General features: G+C 42.6%; 1 long non-coding RNA gene across 1 annotated transcript; it reads left to right on the forward strand.

Annotated features, from left to right (window-relative positions):
• The first annotated feature begins 733 nt into the window (after nt 1-733).
• Nucleotides 734-14,015, forward strand: LOC138445317 (uncharacterized). The gene is made up of 2 exons (XR_011258807.1): nt 734-843; nt 12,969-14,015. It is a non-coding gene; the product is annotated as an uncharacterized lncRNA (long non-coding RNA).
• Nucleotides 14,016-19,021: the final 5,006 nt, after the last annotated feature.

A 19,021-nucleotide genomic window follows, 5' to 3' on the forward strand; every position in this document is an offset into this window, starting at 1 on the left:
TTTTTTTCATTTTAAGTCCCCTAAATTGCTCAGAATGATAGTTGATTCCAGGTTATTCTGAAAGCCTGTTTTAATAATGGAGGATGGCTACAGAGAATTCTAGAAAGAGTTATTCCCACAGTTTCAAGCTCAGTTCACTTTTTTCATTACAGAGCATTCTGTCCTATTTCAGAAAAATTAAGTGCTTCAAATTTGAGGATTTTAAATGAGATTTCAAAGATTCTTCTTTGTTTGAAACTTCTGCCCTAAGTCTTCTGCATGTCAATTTGAGAAAGATCTTGGGTCCAATCTTACCCAAGGTCAAGCTTTGGACCCCAGCAGCCACATCTGAATAGATGCTTAAAATTTTACTGTTATTCTTAACTGGCCTGTGATTCAGAAGATATTTCTTAAAAGCACTTGAGTGAATTTCACAAGTACTGTGTCTCTTTATGGAGACTTCCTGGAGAACATAATGGATTATAAATCAATCCAAGTTTGGTTAAGCAGAATTACAGCACCTCCTCCTAATTAAAATTTCTTTCAATCCTGGAATCTGTGTTTCCTTACTTATTTTTATTATTTGTCTGTTCTTGGTTTTATTTGGACTTGTTAAATCCCATAGATGCCATGCCTGCCCATTAAAAACAAGTGAATGATTGTACCCTTGATCCCAATTATACTGGAAGCAGTTTTTAATGATTTGAGGATCACAAGGCTGGTCTAAGATGAATTTTCTGAACTTCCATCCAAGTACAACTGGCTCCTGGCATCAAAGCACTGCACCCTGCAGGATGTGGGCTGCTCTAGCCAGCTGCGGAACTCCCGACAGCCAATGGGCCATTCTCCCAAACCACCCTGAAGGTACCAACTTTTCAGAGGGGAACGGAGCTTCTGAAATAACCAAATAATTCCTGCAAGTGAAATGGCTAGTAACACTGAGTAATGTTGACTGCCGTAAAAGAAAAACACCAAAGACCATCAGAAAAAGGAGATTCTTCCGAAGTTTCTCATGGCAATACATCAGAATTGGTGCATGTTCCAGTAAACACATCACTCTACTTAACCCCTCAAATTGTATGTAATTATTTTATTTATTGTTAGGTTTCATGTTTCATAATCATGTTTCCACTGTGGCTTGCAATTGTAAAGGGAAATTTATTTGGATGTGTAAGTTCTAACCAAAGTGGACCAGCAACACATAAAATGAGTTTAAATTACGGAAGAGAAAGTTTGAATTGGAACAACAAAACTTCCCAGCAAAATCTTTATTTAAATCATAGGCAGTATTTGTAAACAATTTTTATGTAGTTAATATATTCAACATCTTCAAATGATCTCTTATTCTGCCTTGAAATTTTTAAATCATTTTTCAGTCATTAGTAATTTCCTTGCCATCTAAAAGCAACAGTTAGCACTCAGAAGCTCTGCTCTGATAGCCATCTGGGTCTCACATTGCTAGCTATTTCACTGCAGTGATGATGGGTGCATTGAGCCAATAATAAAGATAAATAGGAAGGAGATTGATTGATTGATTGATAGATAAATGTGTATTTTGAAGACTATTTTCTTTTAACCTTTAAAATCTAAAATTTCCCCTTCCCTTGAATGTGTGCAGAACATAGTAACTCATTCCCAAAAATAGAGAGGGCAAATAGTAACTGAACAGAGGAGAAATCTTGTTAATCTTGATAACCTTAACCAGTCATCAAGTTAACATCACCAGTGACAAGGCTTGTTGATAGCATGCAACCTTGATATGATGTGATAAGGAGGGCATGCTACCTGTCTCCTATTTTACCCCCAAACCTATATAACCCCAGTATAATCATGAGGAAAAAAAATAATAAGGCAAACCTAGTTTGAGGATATTGTTCAAAACACCTGATCAGTACTCTTGAAAACTGTCAAAAGTAGTGAAAAAAAAAGAAGTTCACAAATAGAGATTAAGAAGACATGATGTCTAAATTCTGAGTTGGGTCCTAAAACATGAAAAAGAATATTAGTGGAAAATTGGTGAAATCTCAATAAAGTTTGCATTTTAGTCCATTAAAAAAAAAACTTCACAACACAATTATAAAATAATGCATAGCCAACAGAAATCTTCATTAGCTAAATATTATCTGCCTCAACATCATCGCTGTCTTTCCACTGAACTCTGTACTAGACACAGGTCATTGCATTCTGCTTTAAGTTCCTGAAATTGATGCCACATGAAAATGTCTAATAGTCATTTTAATAAAAGATACCAATACCTTCAACTGAGCTTTCAAATAAGATTTTCTAATTGCAATACAAAGACAGGCTAATTGTGGGCAGTATATCACAACTGTATACCTTTATCTGTGTTACTTTAGCTGGGTATTGTCAGAAAATATGCTCTATGTCCTTTCACAACATAGTTTTGCCAGAGAAGGAATAGATGTGCATTAGAAAAGCTAGGCTTGCTGTATCAAGAGAAGCAGCTTTGGGGTTTTGGTGGTTATTCTCTTCTCATGATCTCTTCAGTTCAGTCGCTCAGCCGTGTCTGACTCTTTGCCACCCCATGAATTGCAGCACGCCAGGCCTCCCTGTCCATCACCAACTCCTGGAGTTCTTGTATCTGGTGATCCAGCCCCATAGTGGAAGATTTTAGGATAATACATCTGATCAGCTCTCTCCAGCTCTCATTTCCTCACCCACAGAGGTGAGGAACAGAGGTAATGCCTGCCCAGGCTTCCTCACAGAGTAGTTGGCTCCATTGTAAGAAAAGCAGCAATCTTCATTACAGTGCCACAGCAAGTGTTTTCTCAATTTTTTTTCTCAATTTTGATGAACTAATCATATATGTGAAAATGCTTAGAAAGTGATAAGGAGCTCTAAAGAGGAAATAAGATGTAAATAAAAGTCGAAGGTGATAAATTAGAAATAAACTCCTCCTCGGGATGGATTTTATATGTCAGTAGGCAATAGGCTAAAAGCCCACCTCATCATGCTGCTGCTGCTAAGTCACTTCAGTCGTGTCCCACTCTGTGTGACCCCATAGACGGCAGCCCACCAGAATCCCCTGTCCCTGGGATTCTCCAGGCAAGAACACTGGAGTGGGTTGCCATTTCCTTCTCCAATGCATGAAAGTGAAGTTGTTCAGTCGTATCTGACTATTAGCGATCCCATGGACTGCAGCCTACCAGGCTCCTCCATCCATGGGATTTTCCAGGCAAGAGTACAGGAGTGGGTTGCCATTGCCTTCTCTGCCTCATCATGCTACTCCCACAAAAACACCAAATCTTTGTGCCCAGAGAGGGATGAGCTTGTGTTCCATTCCTTGGTGCTGCAGTATTTCCACCTCTCCAAGTGCAAACGCGTACACACTTCCATTTATAGCTCCGCACCCATAGAAGAGGGCTTCCCTAGAACCTCAGTGGTAGATAGTCCATCTGCAATGCAGAAGATGTGGATTCAATTCCTGGGTCAGGAAGATCCCCCAGAGAAGGAAATGGCTCCAGTATTCTTGCCTGGAAAATGCCATGGACAGAAGACCCTGGCAGGGTTCATGGAGTTTCTGGAGTCAGACATAACGGAGCGACTAAACCACCACCACACAGAGGGGAATGGTTATTACTTCAGTGGGACTTTTCTGAGGATGTTTCCTGGGAATGATAATGAAGGGTAAGACAGCAGAAAAGTCTGACTACCTCATTTCTACCCCTCTGGTTTCTGAGGACAAGCTTCACCACTTCACAACCCTGCCAAGGCTGTTTCTAATGTTCCAATTAGCAGAAACAAGGACCATTCTGGAAGCAAAATAGCTTTTGAGAGCAAGAGCACCTCAAAGTGCTCAAAGTGTGGGCACCTCACACTTTCAAGTGTTTGGGTTGTGAGACATATTGCACCCAGAGTGAAATGATTGTCAAGTAAGTTCTAAAATTTCCTCTAAAACCTTTGTGTGCTTCCCTTAATATTGCACGCAACACCCACTCTGTTCAATTTCCCTGGGAGTATCATTGCTCCCATGCTTGTATAAGTGTGAAAAATCAATTTAAGCATATTCAGTTAAAACCTAAACCCTTTCCTCTTAAAAGCAAATATTTGATTTTTCTTTCAGAAGTAACTATTTTTACACCATTCTGTCCAACTTCTGAAACCTAAGTCTAGCCAAAGAAATAAGGAAGAGAAAAATGCCACTGGCTTCTAACAGAGTACATTAGAAGCAATGAGAATAATATAGACATCTTAGTAAAACATCAGTCTTCTTTTCTGATACTTTTGAAAATACATCTCCTCTAAAAACACATTATCCTTCAAGTGGCCTTTGGAGAAACTGAAACATTGAAGAAATCCTCGGATTGCAATAGAGAACATTCTCCGTGGGCAATTCTGATCAATTGTAGAAACATAACTGTACCCAGATCATAAAATATACCACAGTGGTGATCCTGGCTTCTGTCCATCCTCTAAAATGCTGCAACCCACAAACATCATATGTGCTGCTGTTTGTAGCTCTCCAACCCAGAAAGACTAACTCTCAACTGATTGTTACTTTTCATGCAGAAAATGATTATACATCTGCATCTTCTATTTCAGTTTTGTCATTTTGTTATCTTTGCCCACTGTGTTAATTATTTTTGAATGCCTCAATCCTGTCTCCAAACAATGTATTTAAAACACTCATGAGGATGCATTGCATAAATATTGAATGTGTTAAAGACAGAGTCTGAGGTAATTCAGAATGAATTTAAGTAAATTGGTTGGAATCAGCTTTTATTTAGGAAATCTTCTAGGGACAATTCTGACATATTTAAAATAACTAACTGTTCACAGAGATGCAGTCTGTATGTGCATTCTAACAAATTCATGAATAAGCAATGAGAACAGAAATACATGCCTTTGAGATGCTGAAAAACAGCTAAAAAGAGATACCAATTACAGTAATAAAATACCTGGGAATATTCTTCAGAAGAAAAATGTTTTAATAAAATCAGATAAAGATGATGTAACGATGACGAGGTGTTAAAAAGAGGAATAGTAAAAGATAAAGAACCTGCCTGCCAGTGCAGGAGACTGCCTGCAAAGCAGAAGTGGGTTAGATCCCTGGATTGGGAAGACCCCCTGGAGAAGGGCATGGCAACCCATTCCAGTGTTCTTATCTGGAGAATCCCCATGGACAGAGGAGCCCAGTGGGCTACATAGTCCTTGGGGTGACAAAGAGCCGGACACGACTGAAGTGACATAAGCACACGTGAACGCACGGTACACCTAAGCTGTAATGACATGGGTTTTATAGATTCAGTAGATAGAAAAATGAGATCTGTTCCACCCTGGTGAACAGTGAGGGAAAGAGAAGTAGCAACTGTAATTAAAAGTCAGATGTCCTGCACTGGATTTGGCAATGATTTCTTGGATATGACATCAAGGGCACAGGCAACAAAAGAAAAAAAAAAGCAAACTAAGCTTCGTAAAAATGTTACGCATGAAAAGATGGGACTTCCCTAGTGGTCCAGGGGCTAAGACGGCACTGCCAATGCAGGGGCTGGGGTTCAATCTCTGGTTAGGGAAATAGATCCCACATGCCAAAACTAAGAGTTCACACACCTCAACTATAGACCCCACTTGGCTGCAGCTAAGACGAGGTGCAGCCAAGCAAACAAAAATCTTTTTTAAAAGGACACTATGTGTTAGCAGTTTGGGCTTCCCAGCTAGTGCAGTGGTAAAGAATCCACCTGCCAATGCAAGAGATGCAAGTTCAATTCCTGGGTCGGGAAGACCCCCGGAAGGAGGAAGTAGCAACTCACTCCAGTATTCTTGCCTGGAAAATTCCATGGACAGGCACACCCAATGGGCTACAGTCTCATGGGGTTGCAAAGAGTCTGACACATCTAAGCACACATGCATTAGCAGTAAAAAGGCAACCCACAGAATATGAGAGAAAATATTTTCAGATTATATATCTGAAAAAGTATTAATATTCACAACATATAGAGAATTCGTAAAACTCGAAAACAAATGAAACCAACTCTATTTTAAAAAGTGTTGGGCTGCACCCTACAGGCCTACAAGCCCTGTACTTGACTAACTTCAAGACCAAAGAAAGAGCCCAGAGTCAGCAACAGAGACTTCAATGGTTTAATGTACGGAAGAGCTCACAAGTCTGAAACAAGCTTCTGAACACTGGGCAGGACTTGGCAACAGTCTCTGCTCCCAGAAAAAAGATTACCACTTATGAGGAAATTGACGTCAGGTGGGCTCATTAGTTACCAGGGAAACCAGTAGATGGGCAATGCCCCTCACCACCCCTTAGATCAGATCAATAACCAGTTGAAACCTGAGGCAAGGACACAGGAAAGTCAGTCAGGAGCAGAAGACACAGATGAAGCAGGCCCTGGTCAGGCAAGGGATGTACAGAGAGTAAGGGAACAGCCATATTGAGTGGCCTGACCATACAACGGAGATAGATAGATGAGCTTCAGAAAAGAAATACGTCTCAAAAAAAAAAAAAAAGATATGCAAGTAGCCAATGGTCACATGAAAAGATGCCCAACATCACTAATCACTGCTGCTGCTGCTGCTGCTAAGTTGCTTCAGTCATGTCCAACTCTGTGAAACCCCATAGACGGCAGCCCACCAGGCTCCCCCGTCCCTGGGATTCTCCAGGCAAGAACACTGGAGTGGGTTGCCATTTCCTTCTCCAATGCATGAAAGTAAAAAGTGAAAGTGAAGTCACTCAGTCATGTCTGACTCTTAGCAACCCCATGGACTGCAGCCTACCAGGCTCCTCTGTCCAAGGGATTTTCCAGGCAAGAGTACTGGAGTGGGGGTGCCATTGCCTTCTCCACACTAATCACTAGAGAAATGCAAATCAAAACCACAATGATACCACCTCACATCAATTAGATGGAGGAAAAAATTAACCAATGTTGATAAGGAAGTAGAGAAATTGGAACCCTTGTCCACTGTTGTTGAAAAGGTAAAATGATACAGCCACTGTGGAAAAATAGCAAGGCAGATCCTCAAAAACTTAAAAATTGAATTACAAAATGCTGGGCTGTACCCCTCAGCCTTACAAGGTCTGCGTTTGCCCAACTTCAAAACCAAAGAAAGAACCCAGAATCAACAACAGAGGCATCAGTGGCTTAAGAGATGGGGAGCTTACACACGTTGAAGCAAGGTCCTGGAGAGACAACCCAACTTATGCAGCGGATGGCAGGCAGGACACAGTGTCAGTCTTTGCTCCTTCCTGGGGATAGGGAAGGAGCAATTACCAGTTATAAGGGAACTGATGACAGGTGGGCTCATTTGTTACCAGAGAAACCAGCAGAGCAGCATGCACCTCCCAGCCCCTTTGATAAGAACAATCACCAGCTGAGGCCTGGATGGAGGAAGGTCCGTCACGTGAGTGGGGTATAAGTGAAACAGGATCTGGCTGGGCAGGGGATGTGCAGAGAACAAGAGAACATCCATCCTGGGTGGCCTGGTCATACACTTCCCCCCTAGACACCCTGCACAACCCTTACAGTCTCGGTCCTCCTTCTTCCACACAATCCCCTGGGTCGGGTATGCAGAAGGCACTGCAACCAGATACCACAAATACAATACAGAGAGGCCACCCCTGGTTTTCACAAACCCAGAGCCGCCCCCATGGGGAGGAGTGTGTCTGGGTCAAAAAGAAACACTACTGTTGGGAATTCCCTGGCAGCCCAGTGATTAGGACTCTGCATTTCTACTGCAGGGGTCACAGTTTCAATACAGTTCCACTCCATGTTATGTTGAGTGACAATTGGGATGGACCCATTAGGTCTTTCCAAAGGAAGAAAAAAGAGTTACTCCCACTAGTTGGACTTGTGTGTCCAGAAGTCAGCCTATTCTTCACGCAGTGTAGCCCAGGGGGATCATGGGCAGTCAGTTGCACAGTAACATTTACTGATGGGTCTTTCTGACATATTGGCATATGGGACCAGAAGACGATGGGTCTCTCCCCCCATCGTCAGTAGTCCCCATATAGTCCGCATGAGCTAGATCAGTCTTTCATGGAAGTCCAGAGGAGATGACAACAGCATCTCACTGTAAACCCAGCAATTAGACTCATTTCACAGTGAGGCCAGTGTTGCTGCTCAATCCTCAAACAGATTTCCTCTCTCAGGCTAGGGACAAAATGTAAGCCATCTCACAGGCACAACGCAGGGAAGGTCACAACAATTAAGCAAAATACAAGCAGTAATCACATTCTAAGAAAACACCACACCTGCCTGTGGGTTTTGTTCCAGTCTGCAATACAGTTGAGAAAACTCAAGTTTTCAGTAATACAAGAATGTGTCTAAAATCAACATATACGATAGCCACCTAGTTGCACCTTGGATCTCTGGACCACAGTTACTTCATTTTGACTTTCAAAGGCATTCCCTTCCTCAGTAACCAAGGCAATGTACAATGAATATTGGAAAGGTCAGAGAACAAGCTGCTCTGGTCATTAAAATTTAAGTTAAACCATGTATAAGTCTTCTTATACCTCATACCTCAACATGGACAGATTTTTCCATCATTCCCTCTTTGATTGCAAAAGCATTGACTACAAAATATCTATCCTTTGATGTCAGGGTGCTGGCTCCTATCCCAGGTTTAGATCATGTCCCTCGGTGCTAGGCCTCCTTTATATTCACCTAACCATTCACAAGCCAAAACTAATCAGATCTCATGTACAGGCCAAGGTTATCTTAATGTGATATGCTTTACAGGCTACACAATTTATCTCTTATACCCAACTGTCACACAGGCATTGTATGTGCTTTTAGCAGCAGACTCAAAGCAGTGTCACACTTCATGAGTAGTTACATTCTGTGACAATTTCAAACATAATATTGTTCTCTCTTAAAAAATTACCCTCATCTCCACCAAACACAACCAATCAAGACTAATTTGTTCACAAACTAAGTCTGGTCAACAACTTTGCTGTTGTTGTTGTTGTTGTTGTTGTTTAGTTGCTAAGTCCTGTCCGGCTCTTTATGATCCCATGGACTCTACCGCACCAGGCTCCTCTGTCCACGGGATTCTCCAGGCAAGAATACTGGAGTGGGTTTACCATTTCCTTTTCCAGGGAATCTTCCTGACTCAGGGATCAAACCCATGTCTCCTGCTTGAGAGGCGGATTCTTTAGCACTGAGCCACCTGGAAAGCCCCAGTTGACCACATAAGGTTCCTCCAAACTGGCTGAGGGAGACCTCCTCAGGAGTCTCAGACTGAATTCCCAAAAGGTCTCTCAAGGTCAGCTAAGCCATGTCAAAGCCCTGCCATCAGGCACTGCCTTGGTGAATTTCTCTCTCCTAGAGGTCCCCAGAGTATGGAGATGCTGCACATGCCATGTCTTTCTCATTCACCTGATAAGGCTGCTCAGAACATAGTATCTCCAATTTCTGGACGGATCAGGCAGAGAGAAAAGAGAAATGCTTCAATACTACCCACAGGTGCAGTTTACCAAACTGCTGGAAGTCATAGCTAACTTGAGGGGAAGGGCTTTCCTCTAGATCTGTTCAGAAAATAACAGATCAAAACCAGTAATATTCTAGACAAACCCTGTAACACCATAACCATAGCCACAGTTCACTCAGTAACCAAGCTGTTAACCTTTTATGATGCCATCGGGTCCTTCCATTAGGATTAAGTTCTTGGCCAGCTTGGTAGTATAATAACTCTCTATAAAAGACAAAGACAAAAAAGACATGGTTAAATACCTGATTACAATGTAATCAATAAAGAAACTTGGTTATAAGAACTGGAATTATGACTGATTATAATCTTAACCCTTAAAAACCTTAATCTCTGGCAAAAACCAAGAAGCAAGTCACTGTGCCCTTTCTGATAGTCCTGCAGGAAGAGGACCCCTTGTAGGGCCCAAGAGTGAACTCATCTAACACTTGGAAATGAATAGCCTGAGGAGACATGTGCTGACAAAGTAGGAGGCCTTATTGGAAATAAGCATCCGGGGAAGAGGGCAGATAGCAGGGTACAGAGACCCAGGAGAATCACTCTGCCACAGGGCTCACCCTCTCAGGCTTTATGTAATGGGGTTAGTTCCCAGATTGTCTCTGGCCAGTCAGCTTGCTTGGTTCATATTTGGTCTGACTCAGGGTCCTTCCTGGTGATGCCTCCATCTCTCAGCCAAGAAGGATTCCAGAGAGAACAACTCTGGGAGATTGGTCGTCTCTTCCCTCTTCTGGCCCCTCCCAAATTCTGCCAGTTGGCTCCCGTTTTCAGTGGCAACACTAAGTTCTTTATCGAGACTTCCTATTGTGAGGAGGCAAGCAGGCCTGGCCAAAACTGATGGTTTTGGTTACCAGTTTCCTAACTATTGGAAAACTTAAGCTTTAGTCTTCATCTCCTAAGAAGGCAAGAGTAGGTAAACTTAGACCCACCCAGCAATTAGTGTTCCAATATTTTATCCTATTTGAAATGACACAATAGTCAATGAATTCTCTTCATTTAACTTAGTTTAGTTTCAAGTTACAAAAATCTGGAGAAACTGTTTTAGATCATCTCAAAACATGATTATTTCTCAGTTCAGTTCAGTTGCTCAGTCATGTCCAACTCTTTGCAACCCCATGGACCAGGGCTCCCTGTCCATCACCAATTCCCAAGTTTACTCATACTCATGTCCATGGAGTCGGTAATGCCACCCAACCGTCTCATCCTCTGTCGTCCCCTTCTCTTCCCACCTTCAATCTTTCCCAGCAACAGGGTCTTTTCCAATGGGTCAGTTCTTTGTATCAGGTGCCCAGAGTATTGGAGTTTCAGCTTCAACATCAGTCTGTTAGGTAGTTAGAATAGGAAAAAGGAGTCCCTAATGGTGGTGGCTAAAAGACAAGGAAGGGAAAAGCCCACGAAAATAGAACAAAAGAAGGGCCGAGGACCAGAGTGAGGACCTCAGGTAGAATAAACAGCACTCCTGGCTAGCCCAGTTTACATAGGGCAGGCCCAGGGGGAGGGAAAAACATATAAAAAGAGGAGCCAAAGGGCTGGGGCTCCCTCTTCTCTTCATGTCTTTGGTTCGGCATGCCCTCATGCCTCGAGGATGTATTTTCCTATTATTTTCTAAATAAAACTGAGCTGTAACACAGAGCTGTAACACTGATCTGTTCAAGAGCTATAACACGGTCTGTCCGAGACCCAGGAGATATAATATGGTCTGAGAGCTGTGACCCGCCAAGAGCTTTAACATCCATTGCTTCAAATTTTTGTTGAGATGAGAAAGAACCAAGGAGATTACACTGCCCTGACAAGTCCTTCCAATGAATATTCAGGACTGATTTCCTTCAGGATGGACTGGTTGGATCTCCTTGTAGTCCAAGGGACTCTCAAGAGTCTTCTCCAACATCACAATTCAAAAGCATCAATTCTCTGGTGCTCAGCTTTCTTTATAGTCCAGCTCTCACATCCATACATGACTACTGGAAAAACCATAGCCTTGACTAGATGGACATTTGTTGGCAAAGTAATGTCTCTGCTCTTTAATATGCTGTCTAGGTTGGTTATAGCTTTTCTTCCAAGGAGCAAGCAATTATTTCTAGAATTTATCTAAAAGCTGTTTTTCCTCCTTTTCTCTTAGAGATCACAGGAGATTAAGTTCCAGAGAGCTTAGGTAGATCATTTACATCTCAAAGGTACAAGAGGAGAGTCAGCTTCTTTGAGAGAACTGTCAACGGCTTAAATTACAAAAAGCTCAATTTGATACAGTAGCAGAGCCTTTATAGGCCATTGTTCTCCAGATCTCTAGGAAGCCTCAGTTGAGCAAAGACAGCCACCCCAGGTCTATTCATACTGGTGGACAGACAACAGAGGATATGCTCCGCAACTTTTGAGATCGCCTCTGGAAATTTGGGGCCCAAATGTCAGTGGGTGCCCTTGCAACTTTCCACTCCCGTCCTGTATTTCCAGATATCTCGGAGCTCAGGGGAGTTCCCTTGGTCTCCTGGCTGCTCTGCCAATTGTTGGGCTGAACCCTACAGGCCTACAAGATCCGTACTTGCTCAGCTTCAAGTCCAAAGAAATAGCCCAGTCAATGATAGAGACATCAGAGGTTTAATGGATGGCGGAGCTTACCTGTCTGAAGGAAGGGCCTGGAGCAACACCCCACTAAGTGTGGCAGACGTCAAGCAGGACTTGGCGTCAGTCTTTGCTCCATCTCAGATGGTAGGGGTTGGGAAGGGAAGGGGAGATGACTAGTTATAGGGGAATTGACATTAGGGGGGCTCATTACCCAGGAAAACCAGCAGAGGAGCACACTCTTCACAGCCCCCTTTGATAAGAACAATCACCAGCTGGGGCCTAAGGCAAGAATATAGGAAGATCTGGTGCATAAGATATAGGTGAAGCAGGCACTAGTCGGGCAGGGGAGTTCAGAGAGTGAGAGAACAGACATCTTGAGTGGCTTGATCATACAGCATATGATCAAGCAATGTCACTTCTGGATATATATCCAAAAAAGTGGAAAACAGCATCTTGAAATATTTCTACACCCATGTTCTTAGCAGCATTATTCGTAGTAGCTAAAACACGGAAGAAACCCAAGTGTCCATTAACAGATGAACAAATAAGCAAAATGCGGTATATACATGTAATGGAATATTATTCAGACTTCAACAGGAAAGATATTGACATATGCTGCAACATGGATGAACGCTGAGGGCATGATGCAAAGTTAAATAAGACAGTCACAAAAAAAACAAATATTGTATGATTCCACTTACACAAGGTTCCTAGAGTAGTCAAATTCATAGAGACAGAAAGTAAGACGGTGGTTACCAGGGGCTGCGGGAAGGGAGGATGGGGAGTTAATAGGTACAGTTTCAGTTTTGTGAAATAAAATTTAGGAGATGGATGCTGGTAACAATTGCATAACAATATGAATATAATTCCACTGAACTGCATTCTTAAAAATGGTTAAGATGGTAAATTCTAAATGTGTATTTCACCATAATAAAAAAGATCTTTTGTTTCATCTTGGGGTTTCTTTTTGCTTGCAGGATCTCAGTTCCATGACCAAGAATTGAATGCAGGCCACACGAAAGCCTGGAATCCTGACCACTAGGCCACTGGGGAACTCCAAAAAAACAAAAGGTGTTACTTTTAAAAAGTCAGATAGATGTCTTGGATCAAAGATGAAGAATTATAAGAAAATCACATAACATTCAAAATGTTTAATAAAAGTTCAGGACAATGGACTTAGTCAGTCAGTATATTTATACAAGAAAAAGCAAACATTCCATAAGAAAAACTTATCAGGCCATTTTGCCAGTTTATTCCACTGAAAATATATTTCAAAAACCTGTCAGATCATTGTTTCTAGATATTAGGGAAAAAAAAAGAGTGGAGCAACTAATTTCCTTTCATGCATCTTTCCCGACTTTTCCTGCCAGAATCCATACCCCTCAATTAGGTCAGAGCCAGGTCTTCTCAGAGTGAGAGGGTGCGTTAGCATCCCCAACACTTTGCCCCAGACTTTGTACCTGAAAGTGAAAGTGTTGGTTACACAGTCATGTCTCACTCTTTGCAACACCATGGACTGTAGCCTGCCAGGCTCCTCTGTCTATGGAATTCTGGAGTGGCAAGAATACTGGAGTGGATTGCCATTCCCTTCTCCAGGGGATCTTCCCAACTCAGGGAATGAACCTGGGTCTCCTGAATTGCAGGCAGATTCTTTACCGTCTGAGCTACCAGGGAAGCCCCATGACACACTACAAAGTTACCAGTTGGTTGGATGGTGGTCCCTTTGTGACATCTACACCTCCAATGATGTGAAACTGATCACCAGGAAGTCAGGCTTTCTTCTCTCTCCCCCATCTCCCAGACCTATGTTTATGAGGTTTTGGAACCCCACTCTTCAAGCCCACAGCGAATAGAATGACAAGTTTTAACTATTTGTATTTTGCTCATTTTTTATTACAAAATATTCCAAACATAAAAAAAGGCAGAAGTGAACATAATGAATATCCCTGCACTGTCTCCCAAATTTATTGAATGATAATATTTTGCACTTACTTTTTTTAAGAGAAATAAAACAGTAAAGTATAGTTGGTGTCCTGTACACTTGTTCCCAATTCTTCCAGTCCACAGCTAATCCCTACCTTGAATTATTATTTTTAATGTATATTTTTTATTGTTACTGATATAACTACTGTGAAATGTAGTTATATCAATATACTTCTGCCATATCAATAAACAAGAAATGTCACAGCCATCAGCAATTTCTGGCCTCCAAATGTGAATGCTGCTGCTGTTACTGCTGTTAAGTCACTTGAGTCATGTCTGACTCTGTGCGATCCCATGGACTGCAGCCTACCAGGCTCCTCCATCCAGTCATGGGATTTTCCAGGTAAGAGTACTGGAGTGGGTTGCCATTTCCTTCTCCAGTGCATGAAAGTGAAAAGTGAAAGTGAAGTCACTCAGTCGTGTCCAACTCTTCGAAACCCCATGGACTGCAGCCTACCAGGCTCCTCCATCCAGCCATGGGATTTTCCAGGTAAGAGTACTAGAGTGGGTTGCCATTGCCTTCTCCGAGTTCCCCAAACTGGGATCCAGAGGATGCTGCCACCCCCCCCACCCCCGCCCCCAGGTGATTGCTGAGAAGCTGGGAGAATGCAAGAAGCAGCCATCTGCCACTCATCAAGGTGAACAAGGAAACAAGATTTGGCCCCAGATAGCTGAGGTGCAAATGAAAAGAATGAATTCAGTGACCCAGGGGCTTGCATCTTCCCATACACAAAATGCTACATTCCTTAACTTGACTTCTGATCTTTGATGTTCCGACTGCCCGCTCCCTTTGTTGCAAACTTGAATATAGCCTGACTTGCCCTCCTGCCTCCTTGCAGCAGTTTTCTCAGAGCTACGAACATACTGTCTCGGGGCTTGGAGTCCTAAACATTCCCACCAAATAAGATGGCTCTACTTTCAGGTTGTAGAGTTCCTTTAACTCTACAACTAAATAACTATATGTTTTTAGTCAACACTACATAATTTTATTAGGTTTTTACACTATTTTCACATGTATGCAAAAAAGCTATCTAGCAGTAGTGGTCTGTAGCCTCCAACATGGCCCCCAACAACCTTTCTTCCTGGTGTTCACACCCTGGACAATCCCCTCCCCTTGAACTTTGTCTGGATGTAGAATATGGCAGAAGTGATGGGATATCACTTCCAAGATTAGATTATAAAATATATTGCTTTTGGATAGCAGAAACTAATAAAACATTGTAAAGCAACTATACCCTGGTTAAACATATATATATATATATAGTTTTTGAGATTTATCTATGTCAGCATAGTTTCAGTTCAGTTGCTCAGTCGTGTCCGACTCTTTGCGACCCCATGAATCACAGCACGCCAGGCCTCCCTGTCCATCACCAACTCCCGGAGTTCACTCAGACTTACGGCCATCAAGTCAGTGATGCCATCCAGCCATCTCATCCTCTGTCATCCCCTTCTCCTCCTGCCCCCAACCCCTCCCAGCATCAGAGTCTTTTCCAATGAGTCAACTCTTCGCATGAGGTGGCCAAAGTACTGGAGTTTCAGCTTTAGCATCATTCCTTCCAAAGAAATCCCAGGGCTGATCTCCTTCAGAATGGATTGGTTGGATCTCCTTGCAGTCCAAGGGACTCTCAAGAGTCTTCTCCATCACCACAGTTCAAAAGTATCAATTACTCGGCGCTCAGCCTTCTTCACAGTCCGACTCTCACATCCATACATGACCACTGGAAAAACCATAGCCTTGACTAGACGGACTTTTTACCGTACTAAATAAATATATCACTGCTGCTGCTGCCAAGTCACTTGAGTCATGTCCGACTCTGTGCAACCCCATAGACAGCAGCCCACTAGGCTCCCCCGTCCCTGGGATTCTCCAGGCAAGAACACTGGAGTGGGGTGCCATTTCCTTCTCCAATGCATGAAAGTGGAAAGTGAAAATTGAAAGTGAAGTCACTCAGTCGTGTCCGACTCTTCACAACCCCATGGACTGCATCCTACCAGGCTCCTCCATTTATGGGATTTTCCAGATAAGAGTACTGGAGTGGGTTGCCATTGCCTTCTCTGAAATACATCACAGTTTATTTATTTTTAAGTTGATGGACTTTTATATTTATTTCCAATATGTGCTACCACAAAAACTGCTTCAACTGGGACTTCCCTGGTGGTTCAGTGATTAAGAATCTGTGTGCCAACAGAGGGGACACCAGTTCAATCCTTGGTCAGTGAAGATCCCACATGCTGCAGGGCAACTAAGTCAGTGTGCCACAGCTACTGAAGCCCACACACCTAGAGCCTGTGCTCCTCAACAAGGGAGGCCACCAAGGTGAGAGGCCCGAGCAGGGCAACAAAGAGTAGCGTCTGTTCTTTGCAGCTAGGAAAAGCCTGCATGCAGCAACGAAGACCCAGCACAACCAAAAATAAATAAATAAAATTTTTTAAAAATTGTTGCAATCAATATTTTTCCTTTTTTCCTTTTTTTGGACTGTGCTACACAACTTGAGGGACCTTAGTTCCCTGACCAGAGTTTAAACCCGGGCCCTTGAAAGTGAGAGTTCAGAGTCCTAACCACTAGACTGCCAGGGAATTCCTATTTTTCCCACTTCTTATTGAATTAGCTTTAATTTCATAAAAATGCACATAAAAATATTCAAGTCAATATTTTAGTCCAGGAATCAAAAATAACTAGACGTAAAGAATGTATGACTTGCCTAGGCTAGCATGGGGCTTCCCTGGTAGCTTGGCAGGTAAAAAGTCCGTCTGCAATGCAGGAGGTACAGGAGAAATGGGTTCAGCCCCTGGGTTGGGAAGATCCCCTGGAGGAGGGCATGGCAACCCACTCCAGTATTTGTGCCTGGAGAATCCCATGGACAGAGGAGCCAAGCAGGCTACAGTCCATAGGGTTACAAAGAGTCGGTCATGACTGAAGAGACTGGGCGTGCAAGCAAGCAGACTAGTATGGCATGTTTATATTTTCAGGGCAAAATGTAATCTGCCATGGATTCCTCTACAGTAACATATCTAAGTAGGTGATGTTGACCTTGTAAAATATAATAAAGACAGCCAAGGAACCATATTCCAGGCCAAGGCTGATGCAACACAGGCAGCCATGGTCTCACGATTTCTTGTTTATATACAAATGAAACTAGTTAGCATGAATTTTCCTTTTCTGCTCTTGTCTTAAGCTTAGATTTAACTGCAGAATTTCCCAATGGATGCTTCTTTTGTGCCTCAGTGGGAGATGTCCTCACAGATGGATTCTCTATGGATTTTCTGTCTCTGGAAGAAAGGGGTCAGGGAGCAGAGCCCCAGCTTTCAGTGCTCTGTTAAGCGGGGATTCAACAGGCTGTGTCTAGAGGGACCACAGGGGTTAAACTGAAGTTGTAAACCTCCTCAGAAATGGGAATATGCTCTGTCATCATCTCTCCTGGCAAAATAAGGCTGGTTAAAATGTCATCATGAATTAACAAGCATGCCTGCATGCTTCATGGTGTGACAAAGGTCTTAAAAGGTTCTCTTCTATTTTTGATTTACAGACTTTCAAAGCTGATTAAAAATTATTCCTCCCATACAGGGTATTTGGTCAAATGGTATCACATTTTTGGATAAGCTTGGTTACTTGTATTAAATCTCTTTCTTTTTATTTCCCATCACGTGTGGATAGGAAAGGAGAATCCTAATCCTGCAGACTCTTGCCTCCCAGTTTTAGCTAAAGCTAGAGCAGCAACCTACCCCCAGTACCCCCACCCACATTAAGACACAAAAGTATTCAATAGAGAAAAGCCAGCTTTGATGCAAGTTACAAATATAGTAATACCCCTCGGTGCCCTGCCTTGAATGGCTGTTGTTCTTAGGCGCATGGAAGGCAATCTATTTAAAGGGTTGTCAGATATTTCAAAGAACTTGTGTTACCATTTCATTATAACCTAAGATTTATTCAAGAAGAAACCTAAACTTTGCATTTTAAAAAATTCCTTCATTATTTGAGTCATTATCAGAAGCAGTCCATCTCTCTCTCAAAATACACTTTATCTCATGCACATCAACCAAAGAAAAACATACTAAGCACAACTTTCAACCAAAATTGAACTGTGTAGATGCTTCAGAACATAAGAAGCAACAAAAACCAGCCAGTGCCGGTCTCCCCTGCCATCTGGTCCTGAGCCTGCCCTCCTCTCCTGACCCTGAGCTGCAGCCTTTCTCCTGGACACTAATTGGTTCACCTTAAACCCTCACCTGCATAGCCCATGGCCTCAGTCAGGTATAAGAAGCACTTGAAAAATACCTGGGGCACGAATACAACTTTAAAATAACAGATTGAAGGGCTGTCCCGTGTAGATCATGAAGCTAACAGAGGAAAGTGAAGGTAATATAGCTTCTGCAGCACCCACTGTGCCCACTGTCCTCGGGTGAGGCGTCCCCAGGGAAGGTCAACAGAACAAAGGAAGGTCACGGAATAGCCTTCCTGCTTGCAGGTCGTTAGGCAGACAAATGCCTTCCTGTACCAGGAAAGATGATCTGATGGAGAATCAAGCAAGCACGGAATTGAGGAAATTAAAGGCATTTTTCAGGCAGTGGGTGCGGGGGTAAATGCCCCTGATGTCTAACCCCGCTGGAGACTATTTTACAGCCTCCACCCCAGACTGCTACTCACTTGACATGTTCCCAACCAAATGTGAGTTGCCGCAAGAACTCAGTACTCTCAATCGGATAATTTTGGAAGGTCGTAAGAGGAATTTATGAGCGGTGGCTTCTGAGGAGGGGACTGAAAGCAGAAGTTTAATGTGTAATGTTTTGCACTATTTTTTTTAACCTTGTGCTCAGTATTTTTCCATTGAAAAGTCAGTTTAAAAAGTTTGATAAAAGAAAATAAACTCTCAAAATTATAACCTATTTCAAACCAAACCTAACCAAAAGATTGTGGTCGGTTTTCCTTTATTAATTTCACTAGCTGTGCCTCTGAGGGGACAGGGCTTCCACGGCATGTTAAGGAAAAAAAAAAGAAAGCTTAATTTACTGCCGAGGACAGCTTGGGGAGAAGGAGGGAGGGTGATTT

This window comes from Ovis canadensis, chromosome 8 (genome assembly GCF_042477335.2).
Source record: "Ovis canadensis isolate MfBH-ARS-UI-01 breed Bighorn chromosome 8, ARS-UI_OviCan_v2, whole genome shotgun sequence".
NCBI classification, from domain to species: Eukaryota; Metazoa; Chordata; class Mammalia; order Artiodactyla; family Bovidae; genus Ovis; species Ovis canadensis.